Source organism: Carassius gibelio, chromosome B16 (assembly GCF_023724105.1).
Source record: "Carassius gibelio isolate Cgi1373 ecotype wild population from Czech Republic chromosome B16, carGib1.2-hapl.c, whole genome shotgun sequence".
Taxonomy (NCBI): Eukaryota; Metazoa; Chordata; class Actinopteri; order Cypriniformes; family Cyprinidae; genus Carassius; species Carassius gibelio.
This window is the reverse complement of record NC_068411.1, coordinates 31802557-31811480: the sequence shown is the minus strand read 5'-3', so window position 1 is coordinate 31811480 and position 8924 is coordinate 31802557. Positions and strand designations below refer to the sequence as shown.

At 39.0% G+C, this 8924-nt stretch overlaps 2 non-coding genes and 7 pseudogenes across 2 annotated transcripts; all 9 read right to left on the bottom strand.

The window, feature by feature from the left end:
• Positions 1–235: 235 nt before the first annotated feature.
• Positions 236–354, bottom strand: LOC127975706 (5S ribosomal RNA). The gene has a single exon (XR_008157578.1). It is a non-coding gene; the product is annotated as a 5S ribosomal RNA (ribosomal RNA).
• A 502-nt stretch (positions 355–856) lies between these two features.
• LOC127975610 (uncharacterized) lies at positions 857–975 on the bottom strand (annotated as a pseudogene).
• Positions 976–1891: 916 nt separating this feature from the next.
• LOC127975695 (5S ribosomal RNA) lies at positions 1892–2010 on the bottom strand. Its single transcript, XR_008157577.1, has one exon. It is a non-coding gene; the product is annotated as a 5S ribosomal RNA (ribosomal RNA).
• Positions 2011–2518: 508 nt separating this feature from the next.
• Positions 2519–2637, bottom strand: LOC127975608 (uncharacterized; annotated as a pseudogene).
• Positions 2638–3569: 932 nt separating this feature from the next.
• LOC127975607 (uncharacterized) lies at positions 3570–3688 on the bottom strand (annotated as a pseudogene).
• A 648-nt stretch (positions 3689–4336) lies between these two features.
• On the bottom strand, positions 4337–4455 carry LOC127975606 (uncharacterized; annotated as a pseudogene).
• Positions 4456–5942: 1487 nt separating this feature from the next.
• Positions 5943–6061, bottom strand: LOC127975605 (uncharacterized; annotated as a pseudogene).
• Positions 6062–6709: 648 nt separating this feature from the next.
• LOC127975604 (uncharacterized) lies at positions 6710–6828 on the bottom strand (annotated as a pseudogene).
• A 1486-nt stretch (positions 6829–8314) lies between these two features.
• On the bottom strand, positions 8315–8433 carry LOC127975603 (uncharacterized; annotated as a pseudogene).
• Between the last annotated feature and the right edge of the window lie 491 nt (positions 8434–8924).

The following is an 8924-nucleotide window of genomic DNA, read 5'->3' as shown; positions in this document are numbered from 1 at the left end:
GTACTAACCAGATCTAAACCTGCTAAGATTCAGAGATCGGGCATTGACTCTTTTTTTTTGTTGCAAGATTATTATATAATTCGTGAAAGATATCCAAACATTTAAAGCACCTGGTATTCCCAGGCAGTCTCCCATCCATGTACTAACCTGGCGCAAACCTGCTTATTTTCAGAGATCGGGCATTGACTCTATTTTTTGGCAAAATTATTATATACTAAGTGAAAAATTTCAAAAAAGCTTACAGTACCTGGTATTCCCAGGCGGTCTCCCATCCAGGCACTAACCAGGCCCAAACCTGCTTAGCTTCCGAGATCAGACAAGATCGGGCATAGCCAGGCTGGTATGGCCATAAGCGAAGACTGCTGCAAAGAGAAGGCTATTTAAAGATCAGCCAATCTACTCGCCAGTACATTATAAAAGTGGGAAAGAAACCCCAAAAGCTTAAAGCACCTGGTATTCCTAGGCGGTCTCTCATCCAATTACTAACCTGGCCCAAACCTGCTTATATTCAGAGATCGGGCATTGACTCTATTTTTTGGCAAAATTATTATATACTAAGTGAAAAAATTCCAAAGGCTTAAAGCACCTGGTATTCCTTGGCGGTCTCTCATCCAAGTACTAACCAGACCTAAACCTGCTAAGATTCAGAGATCGGGCATTGACTCTTTTTTTTTTTTTTTTTTGCAAGATTATTATATAATTCGTGAAAAATATCCAAACATTTAAAGCACCTGGTATTCCCAGGCAGTCTCCCATCCATGTACTAACCTGGCGCAAACCTGCTTATATTCAGAGATCGGGCATTGACTCTATTTTTTGGCAAAATTATTATATACTAAGTGAAAAATTTCAAAAAAGCTTAGAGTACCTGGTATTCCCAGGCGGTCTCCCATCCAGGCACTAACCAGGCCCAAACCTGCTTAGCTTACGAGATCAGACAAGATCGGGCATAGCCAGGCTGGTATGGCCATAAGCGAAGACTGCTGCAAAGAGAAGGCTATTTAAAGATCAGCCAATCTACTCGCCAGTACATTATAAAAGTAGGAAAGAAACCCCAAAAGCTTAAAGCACCTGGTATTCCTAGGCGGTCTCTCATCCAAGTACTAACCTGGCCCAAACCTGCTTATATTCAGAGATCGGGCATTGACTCTATTTTTTGCCAAATTTATTATATACTAAGTGAAAAAATTCCAAAAGCTTAAAGCACCTGGTATTCCTTGGCGGTCTCTCATCCAAGTACTAACCAGACCTAAACCTGCTAAGATTCAGAGATCGGGCATTGACTCTTTTTTTTTTTTTTTTTTTTTGCAAGATTATTATATAATTCGTGAAAAATATCCAAAAATTTAAAGCACCTGGTATTCCCAGGCAGTCTCCCATCCATGTACTAACCTGGCCCAAACCTGCTTATATTCAGAGATCGGGCATTGACTCTATTTTTTGCCAAATTTATTATATACTAAGTGAAAAAATTCCAAAAGCTTAAAGCACCTGGTATTCCCAGGCAGTCTCCCATCCATGTACTAACCTGGCCCAAACCTGCTTATATTCAGAGATCGGGCATTGACTCTATTTTTTGCCAAATTTATTATATACTAAGTGAAAAAATTCCAAAAGCTTAAAGCACCTGGTATTCCTTGGCGGTCTCTCATCCAAGTACTAACCAGACCTAAACCTGCTAAGATTCAGAGATCGGGCATTGACTCTTTTTTTTTGTTGCAAGATTATTATATAATTCGTGAAAGATATCCAAACATTTAAAGCACCTGGTATTCCCAGGCAGTCTCCCATCCATGTACTAACCTGGCGCAAACCTGCTTATTTTCAGAGATCGGGCATTGACTCTATTTTTTGGCAAAATTATTATATACTAAGTGAAAAATTTCAAAAAAGCTTACAGTACCTGGTATTCCCAGGCGGTCTCCCATCCAGGCACTAACCAGGCCCAAACCTGCTTAGCTTCCGAGATCAGACAAGATCGGGCATAGCCAGGCTGGTATGGCCATAAGCGAAGACTGCTGCAAAGAGAAGGCTATTTAAAGATCAGCCAATCTACTCGCCAGTACATTATAAAAGTAGGAAAGAAACCCCAAAAGCTTAAAGCACCTGGTATTCCTAGGCGGTCTCTCATCCAATTACTAACCTGGCCCAAACCTGCTTATATTCAGAGATCGGGCATTGACTCTATTTTTTGGCAAAATTATTATATACTAAGTGAAAAAATTCCAAAAGCTTAAAGCACCTGGTATTCCTTGGCGGTCTCTCATCCAAGTACTAACCAGACCTAAACCTGCTAAGATTCAGAGATCGGGCATTGACTCTTTTTTTTTTTTTTTTTTTTTTTTGCAAGATTATTATATAATTCGTGAAAAATATCCAAACATTTAAAGCACCTGGTATTCCCAGGCAGTCTCCCATCCATGTACTAACCTGGCGCAAACCTGCTTATATTCAGAGATCGGGCATTGACTCTATTTTTTGGCAAAATTATTATATACTAAGTGAAAAATTTCAAAAAAGCTTAGAGTACCTGGTATTCCCAGGCGGTCTCCCATCCAGGCACTAACCAGGCCCAAACCTGCTTAGCTTACGAGATCAGACAAGATCGGGCATAGCCAGGCTGGTATGGCCATAAGCGAAGACTGCTGCAAAGAGAAGGCTATTTAAAGATCAGCCAATCTACTCGCCAGTACATTATAAAAGTAGGAAAGAAACCCCAAAAGCTTAAAGCACCTGGTATTCCTAGGCGGTCTCTCATCCAAGTACTAACCTGGCCCAAACCTGCTTATATTCAGAGATCGGGCATTGACTCTATTTTTTGCCAAATTTATTATATACTAAGTGAAAAAATTCCAAAAGCTTAAAGCACCTGGTATTCCTTGGCGGTCTCTCATCCAAGTACTAACCAGACCTAAACCTGCTAAGATTCAGAGATCGGGCATTGACTCTTTTTTTTTTTTTTTTTTTTTTTTTTGCAAGATTATTATATAATTCGTGAAAAATATCCAAAAATTTAAAGCACCTGGTATTCCCAGGCAGTCTCCCATCCATGTACTAACCTGGCCCAAACCTGCTTATATTCAGAGATCGGGCATTGACTCTATTTTTTGCCAAATTTATTATATACTAAGTGAAAAAATTCCAAAAGCTTAAAGCACCTGGTATTCCCAGGCAGTCTCCCATCCATGTACTAACCTGGCCCAAACCTGCTTATATTCAGAGATCGGGCATTGACTCTATTTTTTGCCAAATTTATTATATACTAAGTGAAAAAATTCCAAAAGCTTAAAGCACCTGGTATTCCTTGGCGGTCTCTCATCCAAGTACTAACCAGACCTAAACCTGCTAAGATTCAGAGATCGGGCATTGACTCTTTTTTTTTTTTTTTTTTTTTTTGCAAGATTATTATATAATTCGTGAAAAATATCCAAACATTTAAAGCACCTGGTATTCCCAGGCAGTCTCCCATCCATGTACTAACCTGGCGCAAACCTGCTTATATTCAGAGATCGGGCATTGACTCTATTTTTTGGCAAAATTATTATATACTAAGTGAAAAATTTCAAAAAAGCTTAGAGTACCTGGTATTCCCAGGCGGTCTCCCATCCAGGCACTAACCAGGCCCAAACCTGCTTAGCTTACGAGATCAGACAAGATCGGGCATAGCCAGGCTGGTATGGCCATAAGCGAAGACTGCTGCAAAGAGAAGGCTATTTAAAGATCAGCCAATCTACTCGCCAGTACATTATAAAAGTAGGAAAGAAACCCCAAAAGCTTAAAGCACCTGGTATTCCTAGGCGGTCTCTCATCCAAGTACTAACCAAACCTAAACCTGCAAAGATTCAGAGATCGGGCATTGACTCTTTTTTTTTTTTTTGCCAGATTATTATATAATTCGTGAAAAATATCCAAAAATTTAAAGCACCTGGTATTCCCAGGCAGTCTCCCATCCATGTACTAACCTGGCGCAAACCTGCTTATATTCAGAGATCGGGCATTGACTCTATTTTTTGCCAAATTTATTATATACTAAGTGAAAAAATTCCAAAAGCTTAAAGCACCTGGTATTCCTTGGCGGTCTCTCATCCAAGTACTAACCAGACCTAAACCTGCTAAGATTCAGAGATCGGGCATTGACTCTTTTTTTTTTTTTTTTTTTTTTTGCAAGATTATTATATAATTCGTGAAAAATATCCAAACATTTAAAGCACCTGGTATTCCCAGGCAGTCTCCCATCCATGTACTAACCTGGCGCAAACCTGCTTATATTCAGAGATCGGGCATTGACTCTATTTTTTGGCAAAATTATTATATACTAAGTGAAAAATTTCAAAAAAGCTTAGAGTACCTGGTATTCCCAGGCGGTCTCCCATCCAGGCACTAACCAGGCCCAAACCTGCTTAGCTTACGAGATCAGACAAGATCGGGCATAGCCAGGCTGGTATGGCCATAAGCGAAGACTGCTGCAAAGAGAAGGCTATTTAAAGATCAGCCAATCTACTCGCCAGTACATTATAAAAGTAGGAAAGAAACCCCAAAAGCTTAAAGCACCTGGTATTCCTAGGCGGTCTCTCATCCAAGTACTAACCAGACCTAAACCTGCTAAGATTCAGAGATCGGGCATTGACTCTATTTTTTTTTTTTTTTGCAAGATTATTATATAATTTGTGAAAAATATCCAAACATTTAAAGCACCTGGTATTCCCAGGCAGTCTCCCATCCATGTACTAACCTGGCCCAAACCTGCTTATATTCAGAGATCGGGCACTGACTCTATTTTTTGCCAAATTTATTATATACTAAGTGAAAAAATTCCAAAAGCTTAAAGCACCTGGTATTCCTTGGCGGTCTCTCATCCAAGTACTAACCAGACCTAAACCTGCTAAGATTCAGAGATTGGGCATTGACTCTTTTTTTTTTTTTTTTGCCAGATTATTATACAATTCGTGAAAAATATCCAAAAATTTAAAGCACCTGGTATTCCCAGGCAGTCTCCCATCCATGTACTAACCTGGCGCAAACCTGCTTATATTCAGAGATCGGGCATTGACTCTATTTTTTGCCAAATTTATTATATACTAAGTGAAAAAATTCCAAAAGCTTAAAGCACCTGGTATTCCCAGGCAGTCTCCCATCCATGTACTAACCTGGCCCAAACCTGCTTATATTCAGAGATCGGGCATTGACTCTATTTTTTGCCAAATTTATTATATACTAAGTGAAAAAATTCCAAAAGCTTAAAGCACCTGGTATTCCTTGGCGGTCTCTCATCCAAGTACTAACCAGACCTAAACCTGCTAAGATTCAGAGATCGAGCATTGACTCTTTTTTTTTTTTTTTTTTTTTTGCAAGATTATTATATAATTCGTGAAAAATATCCAAAAATTTAAAGCACCTGGTATTCCCAGGCAGTCTCCCATCCATGTACTAACCTGGCCCAAACCTGCTTATATTCAGAGATCGGGCATTGACTCTATTTTTTGCCAAATTTATTATATACTAAGTGAAAAAATTCCAAAAGCTTAAAGCACCTGGTATTCCCAGGCAGTCTCCCATCCATGTACTAACCTGGCCCAAACCTGCTTATATTCAGAGATCGGGCATTGACTCTATTTTTTGCCAAATTTATTATATACTAAGTGAAAAAATTCCAAAAGCTTAAAGCACCTGGTATTCCTTGGCGGTCTCTCATCCAAGTACTAACCAGACCTAAACCTGCTAAGATTCAGAGATCGGGCATTGACTCTTTTTTTTTTTTTTTTTTTTTTTGCAAGATTATTATATAATTCGTGAAAAATATCCAAACATTTAAAGCACCTGGTATTCCCAGGCAGTCTCCCATCCATGTACTAACCTGGCGCAAACCTGCTTATATTCAGAGATCGGGCATTGACTCTATTTTTTGGCAAAATTATTATATACTAAGTGAAAAATTTCAAAAAAGCTTAGAGTACCTGGTATTCCCAGGCGGTCTCCCATCCAGGCACTAACCAGGCCCAAACCTGCTTAGCTTACGAGATCAGACAAGATCGGGCATAGCCAGGCTGGTATGGCCATAAGCGAAGACTGCTGCAAAGAGAAGGCTATTTAAAGATCAGCCAATCTACTCGCCAGTACATTATAAAAGTAGGAAAGAAACCCCAAAAGCTTAAAGCACCTGGTATTCCTAGGCGGTCTCTCATCCAAGTACTAACCAAACCTAAACCTGCAAAGATTCAGAGATCGGGCATTGACTCTTTTTTTTTTTTTTGCCAGATTATTATATAATTCGTGAAAAATATCCAAAAATTTAAAGCACCTGGTATTCCCAGGCAGTCTCCCATCCATGTACTAACCTGGCGCAAACCTGCTTATATTCAGAGATCGGGCATTGACTCTATTTTTTGCCAAATTTATTATATACTAAGTGAAAAAATTCCAAAAGCTTAAAGCACCTGGTATTCCTTGGCGGTCTCTCATCCAAGTACTAACCAGACCTAAACCTGCTAAGATTCAGAGATCGGGCATTGACTCTTTTTTTTTTTTTTTTTTTTTTTGCAAGATTATTATATAATTCGTGAAAAATATCCAAACATTTAAAGCACCTGGTATTCCCAGGCAGTCTCCCATCCATGTACTAACCTGGCGCAAACCTGCTTATATTCAGAGATCGGGCATTGACTCTATTTTTTGGCAAAATTATTATATACTAAGTGAAAAATTTCAAAAAAGCTTAGAGTACCTGGTATTCCCAGGCGGTCTCCCATCCAGGCACTAACCAGGCCCAAACCTGCTTAGCTTACGAGATCAGACAAGATCGGGCATAGCCAGGCTGGTATGGCCATAAGCGAAGACTGCTGCAAAGAGAAGGCTATTTAAAGATCAGCCAATCTACTCGCCAGTACATTATAAAAGTAGGAAAGAAACCCCAAAAGCTTAAAGCACCTGGTATTCCTAGGCGGTCTCTCATCCAAGTACTAACCAGACCTAAACCTGCTAAGATTCAGAGATCGGGCATTGACTCTATTTTTTTTTTTTTTTGCAAGATTATTATATAATTTGTGAAAAATATCCAAACATTTAAAGCACCTGGTATTCCCAGGCAGTCTCCCATCCATGTACTAACCTGGCCCAAACCTGCTTATATTCAGAGATCGGGCACTGACTCTATTTTTTGCCAAATTTATTATATACTAAGTGAAAAAATTCCAAAAGCTTAAAGCACCTGGTATTCCTTGGCGGTCTCTCATCCAAGTACTAACCAGACCTAAACCTGCTAAGATTCAGAGATCGGGCATTGACTCTTTTTTTTTTTTTTTTGCCAGATTATTATACAATTCGTGAAAAATATCCAAAAATTTAAAGCACCTGGTATTCCCAGGCAGTCTCCCATCCATGTACTAACCTGGCGCAAACCTGCTTATATTCAGAGATCGGGCATTGACTCTATTTTTTGCCAAATTTATTATATACTAAGTGAAAAAATTCCAAAAGCTTAAAGCACCTGGTATTCCCAGGCAGTCTCCCATCCATGTACTAACCTGGCCCAAACCTGCTTATATTCAGAGATCGGGCATTGACTCTATTTTTTGCCAAATTTATTATATACTAAGTGAAAAAATTCCAAAAGCTTAAAGCACCTGGTATTCCTTGGCGGTCTCTCATCCAAGTACTAACCAGACCTAAACCTGCTAAGATTCAGAGATCGAGCATTGACTCTTTTTTTTTTTTTTTTTTTTTTGCAAGATTATTATATAATTCGTGAAAAATATCCAAAAATTTAAAGCACCTGGTATTCCCAGGCAGTCTCCCATCCATGTACTAACCTGGCCCAAACCTGCTTATATTCAGAGATCGGGCATTGACTCTATTTTTTGCCAAATTTATTATATACTAAGTGAAAAAATTCCAAAAGCTTAAAGCACCTGGTATTCCCAGGCAGTCTCCCATCCATGTACTAACCTGGCCCAAACCTGCTTATATTCAGAGATCGGGCATTGACTCTATTTTTTGCCAAATTTATTATATACTAAGTGAAAAAATTCCAAAAGCTTAAAGCACCTGGTATTCCTTGGCGGTCTCTCATCCAAGTACTAACCAGACCTAAACCTGCTAAGATTCAGAGATCGGGCATTGACTCTTTTTTTTTTTTTTTTTTTTTTGCAAGATTATTATATAATTCGTGAAAAATATCCAAACATTTAAAGCACCTGGTATTCCCAGGCAGTCTCCCATCCATGTACTAACCTGGCGCAAACCTGCTTATATTCAGAGATCGGGCATTGACTCTATTTTTTGGCAAAATTATTATATACTAAGTGAAAAATTTCAAAAAAGCTTAGAGTACCTGGTATTCCCAGGCGGTCTCCCATCCAGGCACTAACCAGGCCCAAACCTGCTTAGCTTACGAGATCAGACAAGATCGGGCATAGCCAGGCTGGTATGGCCATAAGCGAAGACTGCTGCAAAGAGAAGGCTATTTAAAGATCAGCCAATCTACTCGCCAGTACATTATAAAAGTAGGAAAGAAACCCCAAAAGCTTAAAGCACCTGGTATTCCTAGGCGGTCTCTCATCCAAGTACTAACCAAACCTAAACCTGCAAAGATTCAGAGATCGGGCATTGACTCTTTTTTTTTTTTTTGCCAGATTATTATATAATTCGTGAAAAATATCCAAAAATTTAAAGCACCTGGTATTCCCAGGCAGTCTCCCATCCATGTACTAACCTGGCGCAAACCTGCTTATATTCAGAGATCGGGCATTGACTCTATTTTTTGCCAAATTTATTATATACTAAGTGAAAAAATTCCAAAAGCTTAAAGCACCTGGTATTCCTTGGCGGTCTCTCATCCAAGTACTAACCAGACCTAAACCTGCTAAGATTCAGAGATCGGGCATTGACTCTTTTTTTTTTTTTTTTTTTTTTTTGCAAGATTATTATAT